The 26083-nt window shown below is 42.7% G+C and overlaps 1 protein-coding gene across 1 annotated transcript in view; it reads left to right on the forward strand.

Annotated features, from left to right (window-relative positions):
- Positions 1-246: 246 nt before the first annotated feature.
- Positions 247-26083, forward strand: part of LOC311047727 (mixed lineage kinase domain-like protein) — a 66707-nt gene continuing 40870 nt past the window's right edge. The window contains exon 1 of the mRNA XM_084060550.1: positions 247-269. The gene's annotated coding sequence lies outside the window, so the exon portion shown is untranslated. The remainder of the gene's footprint in view (positions 270-26083) is intronic.

The following is a 26083-nucleotide window of genomic DNA, read 5'->3' on the forward strand; positions in this document are numbered from 1 at the left end:
CAGAGCCCTGGGGAACCCCTGTCAATATATATAGGGTTTAACTGTTTAACACCTTCTCTGGTCCCTCTCTATTAATTCATTATTTAATTGAGCCAATCATAGTAAGTCAGCATTCTGTGCTTGGGTGTGTCAGACATGGAGCCATTGGCATGTCAGTCTTGTCAGGTAGTAGAGAAAATGGGAGGAGCAGAGTCTGCATAAAAACAAGCTTTAGTTGAATCTCAGTGTCCTGGCTGTGAACAGACGTCCTGCATCGACACTCACTACAGGTAAATGAGCTCTTTACGTTCTTTAATGTGTTTTATTGAAATCAGTTTGTTGCTAAAGGCCCCTGCATGCTACCAAATGAGGTGGTCACCCTTTCACCGTTTGTGACCACCGAAACGGTGGTTTGGATACTAGGTGCTCATAGTCCGGTGATTTCGGTTAGTAAAAACAGAGAGATGACCTACAGATTAGGAGTTATGTGAGAAAACATATTCCTGATTTTGAATCAGCAAGGCCAGACAAATTGGATGGGTGCTTAAGTCATGCAGCTGAGACTAGACGCATCATTTATTTTTTTGTATGACACTTTACATAACATGGCTCCGGTCTCAACTGACTATTAAAGCCAACTGGGAGGCGGAATTGGGCGTACAACTGACTGAAGACATCTGGGATAGAAGTATGGAATACATACATACCTGTTCGATTAATGCACGACATTGTTTAATACAATTCAAAATATTACAAAGGCTACATTACTCAAAAGTAAAATTTCCAATATACTAGAGGTAGAGATAGATCCAGACCCAGTGTTAGTCATCCTGGGAGTATCAGAAGGGATGAAGAAATTACAACTATCTCAACAGCGCCTTCTCTCATACGGCCTTATCGCTGCAAAAAAATTGATACTCTTATTTTGGAAGAAGAAAGAGGCCCCGCCCCCACAATCAAACTCTGGCTCAACAAGATGACAGAGTCCTTACATTTAGAAAGAATCAGATTTATACTCAAAGACAAACTGGAAGATTTTGAAAAGATTTGGAAGCCTTTCTTAAAGGTTGATAGGCTAATCCTTGCGGATGACCCGTGTCGCACGTAATCTGGGGCAGCACTTCTGGGGAGGGGGAAGGGAGGCGGGAGGGTCCCTTTGTTTTTTGCTTAAGTTTGAGTGTATAATCATGTTACACGTCTATTTTGTGTATATGTCTGTTGGTTTTTGTTTTAAAAAAAAGGAAGCAATCCATATGTATGAACAGAAATGTATAATATTACCCTGTGCTTCACAATGAAAAAGATTTGAAACACAAAAACGGAGAGATGTGTTGAGGTGAGCGGTGAGTCGCTTATCACCGCGGCTCAGTGACGTCATGTTGTAGTTTTCAAACCACCGCGGTGAGAGGGTGATCGCCGAAAATGGTAGCATGCGCCCCCGTTAAGAAGTTGCTAAGTTGACGTGTAATGGTAATTTCCTTTTCCTACTTCTGTTTATTCTGTCCACAGTTCTCTCTACAGTACAGAGCTACAGAACTGAGTCTGGCTGCAGTAAGTATGATATGTGCACTGTGTCTGTATCAATACAAATGAACTCAGATCAATCCTCACTGTTCATTTAACAGTGAGAGTGTAGAGGATTGTGCTTTGTATAAGTGTCAGTTCCCTTTTACACTCTCTGAGTAACATTAACAGTATTTTTCAGTCAGGGCCATCTGTGGCATTCAACAATACAAGATACCCAGAGGTATTACTGCTGTAGCATATTCATGAAGATGAAAAGTGTAGTACTGTATACGTCTTTTCAAATGAACTGCTTTACTAGAGACATAAACGTTTCTTTTTTCACTTTTTAACTGGAGAAGCACTTTGACATCATTTAATCTAATGTTTGGAAAAGATGAAAGGTTGATTAGTGATACATCAGAAACAACAACATGAGCTTTCAGTTCCTTTTTAAGAAGTGATTTTTGAAATAGTTTGACACCAGGGAGTCTATAGGACAAGTTTTTCTTGTCTAGATTTCAAAGGTTCAGAGGTTGGGTATTTGTAGAGCCAGTTATTACACTATAGCCCGGGGCACAGTCCGAAGAAGGAGAAAAGAAAGAGAAAAAGAGAAGAAACATAGGACAACATAGACTTGTTGTGTTGATGGTTTTATGTAATGAAGAAACATATCAAAAAGTTGCTCACAGTCACTACACGTTACAGCGTGTGACGTGTTGTGAGCTTGTCGTCACTGGTGCACAAGAGCAGAGTCCTTTGAAAGTGCTTGAATGTGAATGTCTAAAGTACTGCACAGCAGAGTCCTTTGAAAGCACGTTTAGGAGCTGCCGTTCTAAACCACAAGTTTCACCATTTCATTGTTCTTTACACTAGAAAAAACACCCTTCAGGAGCGTGCATGTGGCAATGACAAATGTGTATACATGCAGAAGTGTAGGTGATGATGGACACGAGGTAGCACTTGGTGTTAGAGTAGACGCTTTGTTGTCATGTTGCAGAGGGAGTTATGTGGTACATCCGTCTCTCCTCTTGAAAGGCTCTGTCCTTGTCCTTTGAACTCCATCTGGTCCCCCGTAAAATGTGTTAATATAGTGTCACGATCATTTCAACCACTTAAACCCTATTTTATATTTTGGCTATTCAAAAATAGCAGATATACAAGCTCATTGCGTGTCAATATGAGCTTATAGATCAGCATTGTTTTTTAACTCTAGATTCTAGAACATTTTTTCAAATCTCATTTCTAACACAAATCTTATCTTCTGGGGGTCCCTGCCACAAAATATTTTCAGATGGGGGTCCGCAGCCAAATACATTTCCATTTGGGGGTTCTTGACACAAAAAAGTTTGAGAACCACTGCTGTAGATGAAAATATTTGTGACAATTATGATGTTGTGTATTCATGAAAATGGTAGCATGCACCCCCCTTAAGAAGTTGCTAAGTTTACGTGTAATGGTAATTTCCTTTTCCTGCTTCTGTTTATTCTGTCCACAGTTCTCTCTACAGTACAGAGCTACAGAACTGAGTCTGACTGCAGTAAGTATGATATGTGCACTGTGTCTGTATCAATATAAATGAACTCAGATCAATCCTCACGCTCACTGTTAATTTAACAGTGAGAGTGTAGAGGATTGTGCTTTGTATAAGTGTCAGTTCCCTTTGACACTCTCTGAGTTACATTAACAGTATTTTTCAGTCAGGGCCATCTGTGGCATTCAACAATACAAGATACCCAGAGGTATTACTGCTGTAGCATATTCATGAAGATGAAAAGTGTAGTACTGTATACGTCTTTTCAAATGAACTGCTTTACTAGAGACATAAACGTTTCTTTTTTCACTTTCTCTTTAACTGGAGAAGCACTTTGACATCATTTAATCTAATGTTTGGAAAAGATGAAAGGTTGATTAGTGATACATCAGAAACAACAACATGAGCTTTCAGTTCCTTTTTAAGAAGTGATTTTTGAAATAGTTTGACACCAGGGAGTCTATGGGACAAGTTTTTCTTGTCTAGATTTCAAAGGTTCAGAGGTTGGGTATTTGTAGAGCCAGTTATTACACTATAGCCCGGGGCACAGTCCGAAGAAGGACAAAAGAAAGTGAAAAAGAGAAGAAACATAGGACAACATAGACTTGTTGTGTTGATGGTTTTATGTAATGAAGAAACATATCAAAAAGTTGCTCACAGTCACTACACGTTACAGCGTGTGACGTGTTGTGAGCTTGTCGTCACTGGTGCACAAGAGCAGAGTCCTTTGAAAGTGCTTGAATGTGAATGTCTAAAGTACTGCACAGCTGAGTCCTTTGAAAGCACGTTTAGGAGCTGCCGTTCTAAACCACAAGTTTCACCATTTCATTGTTCTTTACACTAGAAAAAACACCCTTCAGGAGCATGCATGTAGCAATGACAAATGTGTATACATGCAGAAGTGTAGGTGATGATGGACACGAGGTATTGTAGCACTTGGTGTTAGAGTAGACGCTTTGTTGTCATGTTGCAGAGGGAGTTATGTGGTACATCCGTCTGTCCTCTTGAAAGGCTCTGTCCTTGTCCTTTGAACTCCATCTGGTCCCCCGTAAAATGTGTTAATATAGCGTCACGATCATTTCAACCACTTAAACCCTATTTTATATTTTGGCTATTCAAAAATAGCAGATATACAAGCTCATTGCGTGTCAATATGAGCTTATAGATCAGCATTGTTTTTTAACTCTAGATTCTAGAACATTTTTTCAAATCTCATTTCTAACACAAATCTTATCTTCTGGGGGTCCCTGCCACAAAATATTTTCAGATGGGGGTCCGCAGCCAAATACAGTTCCATTTGGGGGTTCTTGACACAAAAAAGTTTGAGAACCACTGCTGTAGATGTAAATGTTTGTGACAATTATGATGTTGTGTATTCATGAAAATGATAGCATGCACCCCCCTTAAGAAGTTGCTAAGTTTACGTGTAATGGTAATTTCCTCTTCCTGCTTCTGTCTATTCTGTCCACAGTTCTCTCTACAGTACAGAGCTACAGAACTGAGTCTGGCTGCAGTAAGTATGATATGTGCACTGTGTCTGTATCAATACAAATGAACTCAGATCAATCCTCACGCTCACTGTTAATTTAACAGTGAGAGTGTAGAGGATTGTGCTTTGTATAAGTGTCAGTTCCCTTTTACACTCTCTGTGTTACATTAACAGTATTTTTCAGTCAGGGCCATCTGTGGCATTCAACAATACAAGATACCCAGAGGTATTACTGCTGTAGCATATTCATGAAGATGAAAAGTGTAGTACTGTATACGTCTTTTCAAATGAACTGCTTTACTAGAGACATAAACGTTTCTTTTTTCACTTTCTCTTTAACTGGAGAAGCACTTTGACATCATTTAATCTAATGTTTGGAAAAGATGAAAGGTTGATTAGTGATACATCAGAAACAACAACAACATGAGCCTTCAGTTCCTTTTTAAGAAGTGATTTTTGAAATAGTTTGACACCAGGGAGTCTATAGGACAAGTTTTTCTTGTCTAGATTTCAAAGGTTCAGAGGTTGGGTATTTGTAGAGCCAGTTATTACACTATAGCCCGGGGCACAGTCCGAAGAAGGAGAAAAGAAAGAGAAAAAGAGAAGAAACATAGGACAACATAGACTTGTTGTGTTGATGGTTTTATGTAATGAAGAAACATATCAAAAAGTTGCTCTGTTACGACCCACCGGGTCTAGGGGAGTAGGAACGCAACAAAGGCAAGATGGTTCAAGCCAAACTTAAGCTTTTATTCACAGTAATCTTAGAATGGCATACAATCAAGTGTAAAAGGTAATGAAATAACAGTGCTACCAGTGCTGTTGAGTGAACAGGGCGCGGACAGGAACCAAAGCAAAGAAACAAACAACAAACAAAAGGTCGCTTTCCTAAACACTTGAATAACCCCCAACTCTTACTTCCTAACTTAGTAATAACCTGTAATAAAGAAAACCTAACTAGCTGACTACTCTATTCTTACTTAACAAACATAAATACAAAGTGAATGGATCCTGCCCTCTACCTGGTGCTAAACAGTGGAATACTAATAAATACCTACAATACTACCTGCCCTGTGTCATCTCTCACATGACGCACTTACTTAAGCAGCAAAGGTTTACAATAGGATTTAGACTGGATACAATGCTCTGTATGTTAAGGCTGTAGCTAAACTACTCCGTTGGGCACGCTGTCACTAGACTATCGCACATGGAGTGTCTCTGGACTGACAGCGGCCCAGAAGGGAGACATTGAATGACTTTTGAAGAGTGGAGGGTTGGTGACGCGGAGCCGTGGAGTGGTATGCGCCAATAGAGGCGCGTTGTTGCAGAGTGCAGAGCTTGAGCCTGAAGCGCTCCCCACCAATCCTGGAGAAGGAGTCGCTTCCCGAATCAGCATAGGATCAGACGAAGAACGAGGACGAGGACAAGACGGGCGCGCGCACACCTATAACATAAACACATAACACACAGATCCCTATACTCTACTCCTAGCACTCTTATCCGTAACACCCCCACCCTTAAGAAACAAACCACTCTGTTTGTTTTATATGTTACATCAAAACACAAAAAATATATATATAATATTTACAATACTAACCTATTCCAACACTACCCACTTAACCGCCCCACACTCTGGATAGGGCATCAGCCAATACATTTTCTTTCCCCTTTTTGTGCTTAATCTCCAAATTGTACTCCTGAACTATCAAAGCCCATCTCATGAGTCTCTGATTGTGATTGTACATGCGTGACAAGAAAACCAGAGGATTATGGTCTGTGAATACAGTCACGGGTAGAGAACTGCACCCCACATACACCTCAAAAAATTGGAGAGACCACAGCAACGCTAAAGCTTCCTTCTCAATAGTCGAATACCTAACCTGGTGCTTATTAAACTTGCGTGAAAAATAGCACACAGGATGGTCAACTCCATCAAAATCCTCTTGGATAAGGACTGCTCCAGCCCCGACAGCACTCGCATCTACTTCTAGTTTAAAGGGCCGATCGAAATTTGGAGCAGCGAGCACAGGGGCATTGCACATGAGCGATTTGACACTCTCAAATGCATGCTGACAATTAAAATTCCACACAAAATCTGATTTGGGACTAAGCAAGGTAGTGAGAGAATACACGACCGTAGAAAAATTTCTACAAAAACCACGATAATACCCGGCGAGTCCTAGAAATCTACGGAGAGCGCGGCGCGTAAGAGGAACAGGATATTCCTTTATAGCCGCGACCTTGGCCTCTAGTGGGCGGACTTGGCCTTGCCCCACTTGTTTTCCGAGGTATGTGACCGTGGCTTTTCCAAACTCGCATTTGGCAAGATTCAAAGTTAAAGACGCCTGAGCTAAACGCTGAAACACTCGCTCTAACGTTTGCATGTGGTCTGCCCAAGTCAAAGAATACACAATGACATCATCTAGATAGGCATTACAGTTTGGTATGCCCGCTAATACAATGTTTATGAGCCGCTGGAACGTGGCTGGCGCATTGCGCATACCAAAAGCCATAACAGTGTATTGCAAGAAATAGTCAGGTGTTACAAATGCTGAGATCTCAGAAGCACGCTGTGATAATGGCACTTGCCAGTAACCTTTCAACATATCCAGCTTGCTCACGTAGGAAGCGCTACCCAGATTGTCAATGCAATCTTCCATACGTGGCAAGGGATATGAATCAGGCACAGTTACATTGTTCACCTTCCTATAGTCAGTGATGAACCTAGGTGAACCATCCGATTTCAATTCGACCAGACAAGGGGAGCTCCAGGCACTTGTGCTGTGTTCCGCTAAACCATGCTTTAACAAATATTCAGCTTCACTTTTCATCAGGGCCCGTTTAACCGGGTTGGCACGATATGCGTGCTGCTTAATGGGTTTGGTTTGGGTGACCTCTATGTCATGTTTTAACACCGTTGTTTGGGTGGGAATATCACCAAATAATGCTGGAAAACCATTAACCAAATTAACCACATCATTACGCTGCGCGTCAGGCAGATGAGTGAGGTGAGAAGGCAACGCTCTTACCATCTCAGAATTGGGCAGACGCGCACTCTGCTGCAGAGTAGGGCGTAATACCAGCCCATCATCACCGTCAGATCCAGTAGGTGTATCAGTCACAATCAATGCTGACACAACAGAGCAAACGGGTTTAGTAGGAACAGCACTGGAGTGACCCCTGGAATGATAGCATTTTATCATGTTAACGTGACACACTCTAGATTTACGCCTCCTCTCAGGAGTGCTTATGACATAATCCGTGTCACTGAGCTTCTCAAGGACCTCGTATGGCCCTTCAAAACGAGCCGAAAGTGCCGAACCGAGGATAGGCAACAATACCAAAACCTTATCCCCTGGTTGAAAAAGTCGCGAGACCGACGCTCGGTCATACCGACGCTTCATTCGAATTTGAGACTCAGAGAGCGCATCCTTTGCAAATGAGCAAGCCTGATGAAAACGCTCTCTGAACTGACTAACATAGTCCAGTACATTTTTCCCCGAATCTGGACTAGCAGACATGAATTGTTCTTTTAGAACTTTGAGAGGACCCCGAATAGTATGGCCAAACACAAGCTCAGCTGGGCTGAACCCCAATGACTCCTGTACCGCATCGCGTGCCGCAAACAATACAAATGGTATCCCCTCATCCCAATTTCGCCCAGTTTCCAAACAATATTTACGCAACATGGACTTCAGCGTTTGGTGCCACCGTTCCAGGGCCCCCTGGCTCTCTGGATGGTACGCGCTGGAGACCTTGTGCGTAATACTGAGGGATTTTAAAACCTGATTAAACAGCCTGGACTGAAAATTGGTTCCTTGATCCGTTTGCAAAAATTTCGGCAAGCCAAAGATGGCAAAAAACTTGTGCAACGCCTTGATAACGGCTTTAGCTGTGATGGTGCGCAACGGAATAGCCTCTGGAAACCGGGTAGCTGCACACATGATAGTGAGTAAATATTGGTTACCAGAGGATGTTCTAGGCAGCGGGCCAACACAGTCGACAATCACCCTCTCGAATGGTTCACCTATCACAGGTATTGGATAAAGGGGGGCAGGAGGGATAACCTGATTAGGCTTCCCTACCAGTTGACACGTGTGGCAACTTTGGCAAAACTTTGCAACATCAGATTTCATTCCGGGCCAAAAGAAATGTTTCAGGAGGAGGTTGTACGTTTTGGTAACACCTAAATGACCAGCCCACTTGCTCTCATGGGCGACGGATAACACCTGCTGACGGAAGGCTGTAGGTATAACAATTTGGAATACAGCGCTCCATTCTAACCCTACAGTAGCAAGTGATGTCCATTTACGCATCAAAATATCCTGATCAAGGAAATAGCCTACCTGTTCATTCTGAACGGCGTCAGACGTCATCACCTCACTGAAACACTTCCTTAAGCTCGGATCACCCTTTTGAGCGGCTGACAGAGACTTTCGGGTAATCGGCAACTTGGGAACATCACCAGTTTCGGGAACCGGTGTGCACGGTACTTTGTCCTCTTTTTTCACAGTGCTACTTTTAGCAACATCAGATTTATTCCCCACATTTTCCTCTCTGAAAATTGGTCCAAGAACAGAATCTGACAAATCAACAACATCTACTTTTCGTGCTTGTGCACGCGTAATTACGCACGCTGGGAACACAGTGGGGCGAGACTCAATCAAGCCATCAGGCACATAGTTAAGAGAATCCATTACCTCAAGTGGTGGAACCACCTTCCCACCCGCAATATCATTGCCCATTAAGAATGAGATCCCTTGTATAGGCAACTCAGGGCAGACGGCAACAGGAAAAAACCCAGTGATCAATTTAGAATTCACATGTACCTGGTGTAATGCCCTTGGAACATAACCCATTTCTATGCCACGTAGCACAGTGCTGTAACCACATGAGGTTTGATCAGTAAGTGGCAACACACCAGCCAGAATGATAGATTGTGAACCCCCTGTGTCGCGTAAAATGCGCACTGGCTGCTGATCATTAGCTTCCCCTGTCAGCGACACAAACCCATCAAAGGTGAACGGTGCAAAACATGCATCAGGATTCTCACACATCTTCATGGAACCAGGCTCTGTTTTAATCAACCCCATGCCTTGTGGCTGCCCTGCACCTTGAGAAGACTGCTGCTGTTGTCCCCCACGTTTTAACTGCAAACAATTTGCAATGACATGTCCAGATTTGTGGCAATAATAACACTCCCGGTCATCCTTACGCGGAGGTGGTGACTTGGAAGTATTATTATTAGCCGTAGAATTGAATCGAGGAGTATAAGTTTTCTCACTCTGAGATGACGAGAACACAGTCTTGTGCGTGAGAACAAACTCATCTGCTAGAGTTGACGCCTTAGAAAGTGACTCCACCTTCTGTTCATTAAGGTACACCACAATGCGCTCGGGAATACTTTTCTTGAACTCTTCAAGTAGAATTAACTCCCGCAGAGCATCAAAATCATTAACCTTACAGGCGGTGCACCATTTATCAAAGAGAAGGCCTTTCTCTCGGCCAAACTCAACAAATGTTTGGTTAGATTTCTTGTGGTTCCTAAACTTCTGCCTATAGGCCTCAGGCACCAACTCGTATGCTTTCAGAATAGCTGCCTTAACAGAGTCATAATTAAGACTATCATCTAGAGGGAGAGCTGACACCACATCTCGAGCTTTGCCTTGAATTTTGCATTGAAGTAACAATGCCCAGACCTCTTTGGGCCATTTAAGTGCAGAGGCAATGCGCTCAAATGCACTAAAATAGCAATCCACCTCAGTCTCACGGAAAGCAGGCACCAACGCAACATGCTTAGAAACATCCAGGGTAGATGGAAAAGCGGAAGGAATACTCATAGAAGATGTACCTGACTTAGGTTGGGACCCTCTCAGAGAACCCACCTCAAGCTCCTTTATGCGCAAGGCAGTGTCTGCCTCTATTTCCAGCTTTCTTATTTTTAGCTGGTGCTCGAGCTGTGCTTGCCGCATTTGCACTTTTTCATAAGAATCAACTTTGATCTGTGCAATACGGACGTTCACGTCATCTTTAGACCCATCTGGATCGGGCAGGGAGGGAGGATCACCACCCCCACCTGCTTGTGGCCGTGCCTCAGCTTTGTCCGCTGGGGCACCTATGCCACCATGCACATTGAGCTCTTTTACCGCATTGGCTTCGTCAGGCACCACAGGCAACACAACCAGAATATCCTTCTCCACCAACCCAGCCACCACTAGAGTTTTAAGCTCATCTTTACATGCCGACTTCGACACCGTGATCTTGAAGTGAAAAGCTATATTGTGCAAATCCTCTTTGCGACAATCATCAATTGCATCAAATGATGGATTTTCAATAAACTTCTCAAGATTAAATGGAGCCATCCCTCTAATCCTATAGTCCTAGTCAAACAATTTACACAACCGTATGCCACTTGATTACTTACTTTGAGGAGAAAAAAAACTTAAATTAACAGCTCAGGTTCAATAAAGCTGACGAGCCCCCATTATGTTACGACCCACCGGGTCTAGGGGAGTAGGAACGCAACAAAGGCAAGATGGTTCAAGCCAAACTTAAGCTTTTATTCACAGTAATCTTAGAATGGCATACAATCAAGTGTAAAAGGTAATGAAATAACAGTGCTACCAGTGCTGTTGAGTGAACAGGGCGCGGACAGGAACCAAAGCAAAGAAACAAACAACAAACAAAAGGTCGCTTTCCTAAACACTTGAATAACCCCCAACTCTTACTTCCTAACTTAGTAATAACCTGTAATAAAGAAAACCTAACTAGCTGACTACTCTATTCTTACTTAACAAACATAAATACAAAGTGAATGGATCCTGCCCTCTACCTGGTGCTAAACAGTGGAATACTAATAAATACCTACAATACTACCTGCCCTGTGTCATCTCTCACATGACGCACTTACTTAAGCAGCAAAGGTTTACAATAGGATTTAGACTGGATACAATGCTCTGTATGTTAAGGCTGTAGCTAAACTACTCCGTTGGGCACGCTGTCACTAGACTATCGCACATGGAGTGTCTCTGGACTGACAGCGGCCCAGAAGGGAGACATTGAATGACTTTTGAAGAGTGGAGGGTTGGTGACGCGGAGCCGTGGAGTGGTATGCGCCAATAGAGGCGCGTTGTTGCAGAGTGCAGAGCTTGAGCCTGAAGCGCTCCCCACCAATCCTGGAGAAGGAGTCGCTTCCCGAATCAGCATAGGATCAGACGAAGAACGAGGACGAGGACAAGACGGGCGCGCGCACACCTATAACATAAACACATAACACACAGATCCCTATACTCTACTCCTAGCACTCTTATCCGTAACAGTCACTACACGTTACAGCTTGTGACGTGTTGTGAGCTTGTCGTCACTGGTGCACAAGAGCAGAGTCCTTTGAAAGTGCTTGAATGTGAATGTCTAAAGTACTGCACAGCAGAGTCCTTTGAAAGCACGTTTAGGAGCTGCCGTTCTAAACCACAAGTTTCACCATTTCATTGTTCTTTACACTATAAAAAACACCCTTCAGGAGCGTGCATGTAGCAATGACAAATGTGTATACTGTACATGCAGAAGTGTAGGTGATGATGGACACGAGGTAGCACTTGGTGTTAGAGTAGACGCTTTGTTGTCATGTTGCAGAGGGAGTTATGTGGTACATCCGTCTGTCCTCTTGAAAGGCTCTGGTCCTTGTCCTTTGAACTCCATCTGGTCCCCCGTAAAATGTGTTAATATAGCGTCACGATCATTTCAACCACTTAAACCCTATTTTATATTTTGGCTATTCAAAGATAGCAGATATACAAGCTCATTGCGTGTCAATATGAGCTTATAGATCAGCATTGTTTTTTAACTCTAGATTCTAGAACATTTTTTCAAATCTCATTTCTAACACAAATCTTATCTTCTGGGGGTCCCTGCCACAAAATATTTTCAGATGGGGGTCCGCAGCCAAATACATTTCCATTTGGGGGTTCTTGACACAAAATAGTTTGAGAACCACTGCTGTAGATGAAAATGTTTGTGACAATTATGATGTTGTGTATTCATGTTGAATGACAATATGTAAGTGTAGTGGCTACAATGCATAACTAGAATAAAAATGAGTAGTGACCTATGGAAGGTCGTTGTTATTGTAAATAGGTTGTTTATTAGAATGAGTTACATACACATCCAACAACGTGCATTTGATAATGATATTGTTGTATTCATGCAGTAAATTAAAGTCTGGCAGTGTAGTGGATACAATGCATTGCATGAGAAAACACAAGTAGTTATACCTGTGGCCTCCAGTGACTGACCGCCTCTTCCTCTGTTGACTGTCCTCACCGCAGTATTAGCTGAGATTGAGAAGTGCAGATAGTTGTAATGTATGCTTTATATGTGATAGTACAACACATAATGGAATCTGCACAATACAGTTATGTGTGACAATGGTGTCATGAGCACAATGCTATACAGGGTTAACCCATTATAACCAGGAAATCTGTGTTGGCTATTCAAAAAATAGCAGCTATAACAGTATTTGTGTAATGGCTGCTAGCAGCAAAAGAGCACACAGCATCCTAAAGATTTGAACAAACATGTTTTCCTCCGCGTGGAACGAACCACGCCTGGAGATGCGTGGCTAGTGTTAGCGAGTGTATGGTTTTGCTTTCATGAATCGTTGCGATGTGTTAAAGGTGTAGTGAAATGAAAAATATGTTTTTCACACTTTTAGAGCATATCCGTGGTCATCATATGGGCATACCTAACAATAGATGCCAAAAAAAATAAAAAATAAACCATTTTTGTTTATTTTTACATCTAAAGTCCCTAAAAAGCCAATCTTAATTACTTCCTGTAAACGAAAACGTGCTGCGTGATGACATAATACAGCCTTCACGAATATAAATGAATCTTGATTACATGCACCTGTTTGATTCCCATAGCTGCACGTTCTTCAAACACAGCTGATTTTAATTACAGAGATACTCTGTTTTGAATCTCATTGAAGATGAGTGTATTACTCATTTTAAACTTCATCTGCACACTAAAATATGTATCTGAAAACATTATAGGTTAGAAATAAGCCAGGTAGTAGCAAACGTGCCTCACTGGCCGTCTCTCTCTCACTTGTAAACAAACACTAGCCGTGTGCCAGCACGGCTGAAGTGATTGAGATCCAACGTCCCATAGCCTGAAGGGATGGGACCTTCTGATTGGTTTAGAGTCGTTGAGCCAACGTTTCGGGCTGAACCTTCAAAATAAAATGACCGAAAATGTCACTTCAGTGCGTCTTTAAACAAGTCGAGTTAAACTTTGTTTGCACATCGTGCTGCTATAGCATTTGGGCTGAAAGCCACAAGGATTGGTCAGTAAAGACACCCCAACCATGCTGCATGAATTAGCCAGCACTTCCATATGAATGTTGTCCCTTTCAGTATCTTTGGAACAAAACTAAACAGCGCAGTATAAGCACAGTACATTATAAGTGTGGCCATTGCTTAGAAATAATGATCAAAAGGTTAGAAATACAGGATACCAGTGTTTTGTTTTGTTTGTTTATTTATGTTCTAGTGTAGGCCAGTAGTGTGTATACATGGAACCAAATGAACCCCTAACGGTGCATTTGCTTCTATTTATGAGAGTGTATAAATGGAACCATTTATACACAGAGTTATGGGGGTCTGGTAATCAAACTTTAGAATTTCAAGGAACCTCAGTTTGGTATGAATTAGACCACACTGGTCTTTAGGCTATTCTGTTTTCTAAGGCAGTATTTTGCGAAAATGATGTGCTGTAACAGTGGCCAACATTTGAATTGTGTTGCACAAGTTTCTATAGAGTTGACAGCTGACTGAAAGGTGATAATGGGGGAGTGATTAAAGGAGTGGCTAGGGGTTGCTAGCAAGCTTCCTGACTACTGGCCAATCACAGCGCGTCTTTTCCGGGACTTGTCAGAATCTAGTTGTATAAGAATATCTTTATTTTTGTACAACTAGATTTTGCCAAGTCCCGGAAAGACAGGAAGCTGTCAGCAAGACAGGAAGCTTGCCTTCTCCAAAATGGCGCCCGAGATACAGACACCTCAGAGCCGGAGGAGGCGTCTACCTTTATATGTCTATGAGTCTAACAGCCGCCCCTCCCCCATCCACAGCTCAGTCAGCAGCCAGGCTGTATAGCAGGCTCCCAGTTCCAGGCAGCAGACAGACAGGCAGGCATATCACAAGGTTAATTCACTCATGCACACAGTAATGTGACTTGCAAACGAATGATAGAATACCGATTGTGCGAGTGTCATCATTCAGAATACTACTACACCCAAAAACCACCCATTTCGGAACCCCCCTCCACCTAGGGCGCCTGTAGGACGCGCCGGCCCTGCCTGTAATGCACCGTTCTGCCTTTTCCCTTTTGCGGGGTAGCTGTCTCAAATGTAGGTGAAATACCCAGATGTCTGCATGTCTGTGACACACAGGTGCTGTTGGACCTGTGCTTCTAGTGTGTCCCTCCAACCCCTCAGTACCACACCAGTGTAGTGTAGAGTGGGTGTGTTACAGTCAGGGACAGGACAAACTGTGGGGATCGTTAGTGGAGTTTCAGGAGCAGGGGAGTGAGGCAGGGGTCCAGGGACAGGGTAGTGGGACACAGGTCCAGGGGGTCTCAGATGAAAGTGGTTCTGGAGCATTGAAGAGGGGCTGTGATGGGGGTGGGGTTCAAATGGCTCTGACTCTGGGTGAGTCTCTTACAAATCCACAGGGATCTGAGTTCATATCAACCACTGTTCATTCCTCTCCTCGCTATAACTGACTTATGTGTGTTGGTGTTCTTAGACTCCTTGCTATTAATGACTTGTCCTCACATGTGTGTTTGTGTTGTTATCGTATGCATGATGTCTCGTAGAGACATTTTCTTCATGAAACGCAAACTTTCCTATCCGTTGATCCAGGTTGACACAAAATGTACTGTAAATGGCCATGAGAGATATTTTGTATTGATTGTACAAGTCATGTAGAAATTAAGGCAGGTGCACAATAGTCTAAATAATAATAAAAAATCGTATTTCCATTGTGGTCCTTTGGTTGTGACAGGAGAAAAGAAAAGGGGGGGTACCTAAAAAAACGGCACAAAATGAATACAGTAGGCTGTATATTTTAAATGCAAATATAAACGGAACACATCAGTCTTGTATTTGTAATTTTGGTTAGTGCAGTTTCTTCCCACCTCTTGTGGTTGGCTTATTAATATAGTGGTATTTCAATAACGGCCGATCTACACCAGACTTTTCAAAGCGAGCGTATGCGTGGCGCGTACAGCGCGCTCGTTTAGATCCAATTCATATCAATGATACCGGCTACACCGCATACGCAGGCTTTAAAATAGGACTGTATCGAAAAGTGTGTGTGTGCGTATATGCGCGCCTGTGTATGTGTGTGTGCGAAAAGTCTCTGGTGTAGATCGGCCATAATGTTATTATTGCAACATCCCTAGACTTCCCCCGGTATTTTTGTGTAGTATGTAAATTACCTTTGTCTTTGTAATCCTCTCCCCTCTCTTTAGTGATGGACAGCTGCCCAGATCTAGCAGTGGTTGATGAGAAGAGTCTGGACAAGAAGGACTGGAAGGTGATCGGTAGTGGTGGATTTGGTCAAGTCTATGGGGTCAGACATCTTGGATGGAGACGGGATGTGGCCATTAAAGTATTAGGTCTTGATGACGGGTAAGTGATGAGGATTTAAAAGAAAGAAACTGTATTTCAAAGTACTTACACTGCATTTGTTCTTGCACACACGCACGCACGCACGCACGCACGCACGCACGCACGCACGCACGCACACACACACACACACACACACACACACACACACACACACACAATTAAATTAAATACTTATATATATTGAAACCCTCTCATTGTCAGATCCTCAAAGAAGACCTTGGATCGTGAGTCTAAACTGATGCGATGGGCAGCGAGCCCCCATGTCATCCAGGTCCTGGGGGTCTTCAGGGGCCGTCTACCATCTGTCTCTGACATACAGATCGGCCTGGTCATGGAATTGATGGAGAGAGGATCCATCGCCTCCTTGCAGGTCATCTTTTTCCCCTTTATTGATTCACTGTTTCATTTGATGATCCAGTGATGTTGAACAATTTCCAACGTAGTGAGTCCTTGTAAAATGTTTTTCTTTTTTGTCTTTCATATCAAAAGGTTATGATTATGGTTATATTTGTGTATATATATATATGTTTTAACTGATCTGACAATTAAACAAAAATAACTTCCCTTATTCTTAAAAGAAAACAATTCACAATTGTCACATCATCTTCTCTCCCACTTGGAGGAGACCCCTGGCAGACCAAGGACCAGATGGGGGGATTAGAACTCCACACTGGCCTTGGAACGCCTTGGGATCCCCCAGGAGGAAGAGGCTAATGTTTCCTGGCAAAGTCTGGAACTCTCTGCTGAAACTGTTGCCCCCAGGATCCGAACGGTTAAAGATGGATGTATGGATGGATATCATCTTCATGATATCCATCTTCATCCATCATCCTGATATCATCTTTATCTAAAATTCTAAATCAAATATAAATATATAGAGAACATAAAGTATACCATTAATGGTATATAGGACATATAGTATGCAGTAGGGGTGGGACGATATGGGTACCTCACGATACGATATACATCACGATATTAGGCCCACGATAACAATATATATCACGATATTAGGCCCACGATAACAATATATATCACGATATTCGACAAGATTCGATATATTGCGCTATGACGATATTCGTTATATATTGCAAGAAATTTCACCAACGATATATCACGATAGTCCTTGTATTCAATTCATAAACACATAAAATAGCACCAAACAGTAAAAAATCATCATTACACAAATACAGAGTTGGATAAACAACGTATCACAAACTAAAAAAGAAGAAGAAGAAGAAGAAGAATGACACCTTCTTTCCATCGAAAGGAGGTGTCATTCACTGCCGCCGTTTTTCCTTTTTCTCCTTTGTACATATAGTGTTTGTATTCGTTGATGTGTTATTGTGTGTTGTGTTTTTTTTTTTTTTTAATACAATGGAAACAGCAGATATTTACAGATATATATTTTTTTACATCACCAAGTTCGCACAGTTCTGCGATCTACAATGTGATGCCACAGAAAATCCACTGAAGTTTTTTGGGTGTAATTGAGGTCACAAAACAAAATGAAACAAAAATGTAAAATGAATGTCATAAAACCTTTAGGAATGATATATTTAAATGAGCCTTTATTCATATGTGTGACTGTGATTCTGAGTCAGACTTTTCTGCTTTAACCCCTCCATCAACAGACACAACTAAACCACCCTCTACCCTGGTCCCTGGTCTTTCGAGTGGCTCACCAAGTGGCTCTGGGCATGGAGCACCTTCACAGTCTCGACCCCCCCATCATCCACAAGGACCTGAAGCCTGGCAATGTCCTGCTGGACACAGACCTAAATGTCAAGGTGAGTCCCAGACAAATGTTTGGATGATTACCATCAGTGATGATGGGTCAAGCATGTCCATCCTCTGCATTGTTCAAGCTCATATTCATTCAGTTATTGTTTTTGATTCATTGAATACTTTATTAGTCAGAAATGTAAAACAGCATGAGTACAGTCAGGGTTTGTGATCTCAGAAATTGACAATGTCTCACGGATGGACGCGTTGTGAGCTTGTAGATCTGTTATGTTTGATGAGCAAAACAGTCCTAAGACAGAGCAGAATTGTTGGTTGAAGTGAAAAGTGAAAAACTCATTAATTCACTTTATGTAACATGGAATAACTCAGAAAATGATAGTTCAAGCCTATCTTATGTTCAACAACAACCACAGTTATTATGTCCACCCTTCGGGTCCTATTTTTTTGTAATGCATACTAATGCGTGCTATATCATCATTCATTCTTGCTCTCTCTCTCCTAACCCTCTCTCTATTCCTCCTTCCACTTCTCTGCATATCTCTCTTCCTCCGTCTCTGTTCCCTTTATTTTCTCTCCATTCTGCTCTCTTTTCATCCAGATCACTGACTTTGGCCTTTCCAAGTTTGTCAACTATTCAACGACTGCTCATATCAAGGGGGCGGGAACGCCAAGCTACATGCCTCCAGAGGCCTTAATCTCCTTGTCATACAACGCCACCCCCGCCTTTGATGTCTACAGGTATTCATCATTAGACACAGACAACCTGTGGGATTGTCTGTGTCTATCTAATTATATCCTCAACTCAATCAACTCAGCTGTCTGTTGCGGCAATAAAGCCCTGTGAATGTCCAACATAAATCATGCTTATTATGTGTAGTGGATAGGCTTCATACCATTCAAATTGAAAGTTCATGTTGTCATGTAGTCATGTTGATCTTTCTATTTTATTAGATTTGTTTTAGTTTTGTTTAAAGTAGATACATATAGCTACTTCTGTCTGTGCAAACCAACCTAAGTTCACGTAGGCCTATGTGTACAGTGACAAATACCCCAACAATATGGACATTTTATGTAGTTGCTATTTTTTATGTTTTTGTTTGTGTTCTCAATTGGCAAATTAAACATGAATGCTATGTAAGGTAAATGCTGACATTCCTGATGTCTCTCTTTTTATTTTAGCTATGGGATACTTCTGTGTGCCATTGTGAAGGGGAAAGAACCATATGGCAAGTGATTTTCTCTCTCCTTTATTTTTTCTTGCTTTGTCCATAGTCTTAATTTCCACTTCTCTCTCCATCAATCTCTCACCCCTTAAATCACACATTGCCTCTGACTCACATATGGCATCTTTGGCTCTTTGGCTTAATGTTAATTCAACAATAGCAATAATTAGAAACACATCGTTTGACAAGTAACTATTCTCCTACAGATTACTAAGAATTCTCTTCAATTCATCCATCCCCCCATCATCTATCCTCCACTCTGTTCTCTCAGATTCCCTCCCCGCCATCATAGAGCATCTGGTCCCTCAGGGACAAAGGCCGTCCCTGGAGGTTGACCCAAAGCAGGTCACAGGGCTGGAGGACCTGGTAAAGCTCATGGAGAGGTGCTGGCACCAAGAACCAGATAAAAGACCTCTGTTTCCAGGTGAGAAGGCTGCTATGCATGCAACAACAATCTCTTGGATGGAAAGTTGAATAGTTTTAGACCTCCAAACTGCAGAGATAGGCTTGCTGACACTGGTGAACTAATCACCAACGGGAGAAAAATGAAATGCCACTGAACACAATAGAATATAAGAGAATATAATGGAGTAGAAAAGTTGAGACAGCAGGAGAATACTGTGTGGGCTTGCTGAAAGCAAATATGCTCAGTAGAAATAGAATTTGAGAAGAATGTATGTTATAGAAGCAGCAATGAACTTGAAAGTTGGAAAACAAACCACACTCATTGTGCGGTGTCTTTGATGAGTTCATTTATTTCATTGAGCCATATGTGAACGAGAGGAACAATATTTAATCCCTGTCCATTCATTTCAATAAGCTGCTTACCCGCGCCACTTCAAGCAATAACTGTGCAAAAACTAATTAAGGGTTAAATAGGTAACTTTGAGCCTACATAAAAAAAATAGCAGGGGTGCCACTGCCTCTGTCTCCCCCCCACTTCCAGAGTCGGTCACCAGGCGACTCCAGCTTTACTTGGGCTTGAAGCATGCTCAGTAGCGCTAATCTGGCAATACCAGACGTGGACAATAGTTCAGTCTTACCTCAAACATCCACCGCAGTCCTGGGGTCTTGGTCTGAGCAGCTGAATCAACTTTGTGTCTGTGTTGTTCCCAGAATGCACTGCTGTGACAAAAGGTCTATATGAGAAGCACACGAGTGGGATTAATGACGCCGTCGACGAAGTGAAAAAGAAGCTGGTAAAGAACACATGATGCATTCAAAACTCATTCACTCACTTTAAAACTATAGAACACATGATGCATTCAAAACTCATTCACTCACTTTAAAACTATAGAACACATGATGCATTCAAAACTCATTCACTCACTTTAAAACTATAGAACACATGATGCATTCTAAACTCATTCACTCATGCACTAACAGTGATGTTATACTTTTTTATGTGCTGAAACACTTTTATGAGAAATATGTTTAATGAAACAGTATTGCAATATTTTTTGTCTGTCTGTCTGTCTGTCTGTCTGTCTGTCTGTCTGTCTGTCTGTCTGTCTGTTTGTCTGTGTGTATGTTTTTGTTTGTTTTTTTCATTTCTTTCTTTGCCTCATCTCCTACCTCTTTCAAGATATAATGTTGTTCAATAGATCTCATATTGTACAATACCATACAGTACTTCATGTGAAATTAAATAACATGACTGTGTTCAACAGGATGGTGCTGAGGATCCAATAGGAGGTGAGCTTGTATTGTCCTTGTGCAGCTCAATGCTTGAGGCTTTTGTTTCCTGTTGTTTTTCTTCTTCTTCCGCCCTTCTCTTATTAAACTTGGCACTATGGTAGATGGTTCTGCCAAACGGCCAAGAAATGAAACTCACAACTATTGGCAAAAGGGTGGCGCTGTAGCACTCAATTTAAAAATTCAAACTTTGAACAGGCATAGCTCATGAACCGTTTGACCAACAGCAATGAAACGTCATTACACATATGTGTTCCCTCAAGACTAAAAACTTTACCACTTTGACCTTTGACCTTTGACCGTCTGTCATTTGGAATTATATGAAAAACTGTTAAATCTGGTAACAGTCTGGAGTTGCCTCAGAAGGTGGCAGACAACCTTCTGTGTGGTCAGGGTGTAGGCTACTTTCCAACTGATAAGAGAGTTGCTTTTGATTTATAGACCAACACTTTCCAACTGATAAGGTAGCACTATTCAACCAGAGAGAAAGAGAGGGGGATGCCGTTTAACTGTACTGCTAACAGAAAACTGGATGTGATACACATAAGTTGCTAGTATTTACGTACGTTGAGAGAAGGAGCAGCAGGGCTTTTTTGTTTAGTTTTTTGAAAAGGTCAGAAACTCAGAAATGAAGGCTTAAGTCTGTGTTGCTATTCTGTCTGTCTCCTGCTCTTTCTCAAGACAATCTGAACAACATGGGGTCCAAACTGAAGGAGCTCAGAGACAAAATGGATGGAATGGAGAGAGATAATGAAGGTAAAGTAAATATGGATCATGCTTAGCTCTGGCCCATAGTGTTAGGACTTCTGCTTAACGCTATGTGACTATACTTATATTTTTCCTCATGCGAACAGGAGCACGATGTCTACACTTAAGTAAAAAATCACACCCTGTGTGAAGTGAGTGGTGCCTTTGATGAGCCCCGTATTGACCCCCGTATTGATGTAGTCATCAATGTTTGTGGACAGACATAGAAAACAGACTAGAAAATGCCCGGGTCTCTCAGCCAGCAGACCCGTGCTGTGTTGAAATCCTACCCTCCGGCGGTGGGAAGACTCTCAGACCCCCACCTTTATGTAAAATCCACTTTCTGGCCAGAAAATAAAATATTCCAGTGGACAGAGACATTTTTTAGTTACTCCAGTACCACCAACAGATCTGGTCATAGCGTTTTCATAATGAGCGAACGTGTATTTATAGCGTAGACATCGTCATTCAAATGAGGAAAATACACGCTACAGTTGCATAGCGTTAAGGAGAACTCCTGACACTACGGACCAGAGCTAGATCATATTATGCTGATTACATCAACCAAAGTCAAATGAATTCAGTGACTATTTTTCTCCATTGTCAAGTGATCTTTATCCCTGCTGGTTTCAGTCCTAAATTCAAGTGATCTTTATCCCTGCTGGTTTCAGTCCTAAATTCAAGTGATCTTTATCCCTGCTGGTTTCAGTCCTAAATTCAAATGATCTTTATCCCTGCTGGTTTCAGACCTAACGTCCAAACTGGCAGACATGGAGAAGAAGGTGGAGACTGTGATGCCACTAACGTCCAAACTGGCAGACATGGAGCAGACTATGAAGGATATCATGATGAAGATTGCAGGTGAATTTATAGAAAAGCTTGTTATGAAATGATGTATTCACCTGTTTCCTAGGCTGTGTGTTTTCCACTTCCTGTCAATTTCATTGGATATCATTGGTCATCTGACCAGTTTCATTGGATTTCATTGGATCAAATCGACAGGAAGTGGAAAACACACAGCCTAGGAAACAGGTGAATAGGGCACAGCAGCGTGACTCCATAGTCTAAACCAGTTGTGCATGATTGGCCAATACGCTTGTGCAAGGACGCGCTGTGATTGGCCAGTAGCCACTTTGAGTGACAGTTGGGGCAAACGCTCTCACCAAAACATTATTTACTATTCTGTCCCTATCGGTACATAACTCGAACGGCGCTGAGTCGACTAGCAGACCATTGGCCGGTCGACGCGGGCACTCGCGCCTGGAGGCGCTCGGGCGCGTCTCCTCGGCCTCAAGGTCTGCTGAGTCAGCGCGCCTCCGTCATGGTCCAAAAGTATACTTTATCGGCGAAAAGAAATAGTCCGTGGTTGTTTGAAAAAGGCACTTCCGCGTTGGCCACAGAAGGGGGCGTGTTTATAGCACAACTGGTTTAGACTTTGTAATGTCGCGGCACAGCAGTGGCGGCCATTTTGTGGTGCCACAAATGGAAAGCCCATTATTTTTTCCCACGTGACTCAACTGAAACAACACTCACCTCCCTTAGAGGGAGACTCTCAACCCTTTAAGGAACACATCTGTGTCATTTTAGATTTCTTTGGCTATTCAAAAATAGCAGATATACAAGCTCATAGCGCAGCACCAAGGTTGTAGATCTGGTATTTTTGAAAAATCTAGAAACTTTGTGCAAATCTTTGAATGTACTGTATTTGTTTTAAAGGGAACAATTTAAACTCCGATCTGTGCTCCTGGGGGTCCCTGGAACAACATATTTTGAGATGGGGGTCCGCGGCCAAATACATATCATTCTGGGGGTAGAATATATATTCAAAGATTTGCACACATTTTCACGTTTCTTCCAAAATAGTAGATCTACAAGCTCATAGCGCGGCAGTAAGTTGCCGTGCTATGAGCTTGTGGATCTGCTATTTTTGAATAGCCAAAGACATCTAAAGTGACACAGATGCGTTCACAGATTGAAGGACCACATGGTTGGTCAACCAAAATCACAACAATACAACTATAACTATAACTATAACTAGATCGTTCACCATGGTATTGTTTTATAGTTGTTGTTGCCATCCACTTGACTTAGAACCATTTTTAATACCATATATTTATACCTATAGTTATAGTACTCACTGTGTGAACGGCCCTTTAATCCAGTGGTTCCTAAACGTTTTAGCTCAAGACCCAAAAGAGAAATCAGATGTTTGCCCGGGACCCAAACTAGTGAAAATATTAGATCTACAAGCTAGCTCGTGGATCTGCTATTTTCACTACATTTTATGAAATGTATTTAACATTTCTTTAGAAATTCCTTTAAAAAAAGAATTGAATTTGTTTTTAATTCATGAAAGATTAAGCTTTTTTGGAATGTTTTTTCGTGACAGCCCGCGAAGGTGAAGTCAAGGAGCTGAGAGACACCGTGGCAGTACAGAGACACATTGTGGATACACAGGGAGAGAAGCTGAAGAAAGAAGCCAAGGCCCAGAGAGTCTTAGTGTCTGATCTTCAGGTGGAGATGAAAGGTATGGCAAAATAAAATGCCGGTTCGAATGTTCAAGAGGCAACATGCTTATTGTGCCAAAAATGCAGCCTGAAGAATGTGTAAAGGTACAGGCTGAAATGTCTTGGTGATGTTTTTTCCAGAAATGTCTGCCAAATTGACTGTCAGTCAGAACCAGGTCGAAGTCCTCCAGACCAGACTCAGTACCAGTGAAGACCATGTCCAGAGCCTCCAGACCAGACTCAGTACCAGTGAAGACCATGTCCAGAGCCTCCAGACCAGACTCAGTACCAGTGAAGACCAGGTCCAGAGCATCCAGACCAGACTCAGTACCAGTGAAGAGCAGGTCCAGAGCATCCAGACCAGACTCAGTACCAGTGAAGAGCAGGTCCAGAGCATCCAGACCAGACTCAGTACCAGTGAAGAGCAGGTCCAGAGCATCCAGACCAGACTCAGTACCAGTGAAGACCAGGTCCAGAGCCTCCAGACCAGACTCAGTACCAGTGAAGACCAGGTGGAGAACTTGAAGAAAGAAAGTGGAGGTAATTAGACCAGAATGATGTTCAGTCAATGCATGTATGAGAGGACAGTGTTGAAAAATGTCTTACTTTACGTATAATTCACTCAGTTGAGCTCAGAGATCTGATCATATTTTCATCATGTAATTGACTGTATGTTTGACATAATCCACATAGGAGCAAATGCTGGTTAGAATGTTCAAGAGGCAACATGCTTATTGTGCCAAAAATGCAGCCTGAAGAATGTGTAAAGGTACAGGCTGAAATGTCTTCTTCCTCTGTGATATGTTTTCCAGAAATGGCTGCCAAATTGAGTGCGAGTGAGTCCCAGGTTGAGGACCTCCAGAGCAGACTGGGTACCACAGAGGTCCAGGTTGAAGACCACCAGACCAGACTGGGTGCCACAGAGGTCCAGGTTGAAGACCACCAGACCAGACTGGGTGCCACAGAGGTCCAGGTTGAAGACCACCAGACCAGACTGGGTGCTACAGAGGTCCAGATTGCAGACCACCAGACCAGACTGGGTGCCACAGAGGTCCAGGTTGCAGACCACCAGAGCAGACTGGGTGCTACAGAGGTCCAGATTGCAGACCACCAGACCAGACTGGGTGCCACAGAGGTCCAGATTGCAGACCACCAGAGCAGACTGGGTGCTACAGAGGTCCAGATTGCAGACCACCAGACCAGACTGGGTGCCACAGAGGTCCAGATTACAGACCACCAGAGCAGACTGGGTGCTACAGAGGTCCAGATTGCAGACCACCAGACCAGACTGGGTGCTACAGAGGTCCAGATTGCAGACCACCAGACCAGACTGGGTGCTACAGAGGTCCAGATTGCAGACCACCAGACCAGACTGGGTGCCACAGAGGTCCAGGTTGCAGACCACAAGACCAGACTGGGTGCCACAGAGGTCCAGGTTGCAGACCACCAGACCAGACTGGGTGCCACAGAGGTCCAGATAGGTGCTACAGAGGTCCGGGTTGAAGGCCACCAGAGAAGACTGGGTGTCACAGAGGTCCAGTTTGTAGGCCATCAGAGCAGACTGGGTGCTACAGAGGTCCAGGTTGCAGACCACCAGAGCAGACTGGGTGCCACAGAGGTCCAGATTGCAGACCACCAGAGCAGACTGGGTGCCACAGAGGTCCAGGTTGAAGGTAATGTGAACCTGATGATGTTCAGTGGATGAAGACAGGAAAGAACAGAGTTGAAAAATGACTTAACCCTTTAAAACCTGGAAAGCATCTGTCATTGTAGCAGTTAACCCATTAAGACCTGAGGCCCATTCTACAAATGCCTTCTAAATCAGTGGTTCTCAGACTTGTTCATGCCAAGGACCCCCAAAATGTGTATTTGGCCGCAGACCCCCATCTGAAAATATTTTGCGCCAGGGACCCCCAGAAGACAAGATTTGTGTAAAAACAATGCTTAAATTATTATGAATACAGCCCGAAG

Source organism: Gymnoscopelus microlampas (genome assembly GCF_963454915.1).
Source record: "Gymnoscopelus microlampas genome assembly, chromosome: 6".
NCBI classification, from domain to species: Eukaryota; Metazoa; Chordata; class Actinopteri; order Myctophiformes; family Myctophidae; genus Gymnoscopelus; species Gymnoscopelus microlampas.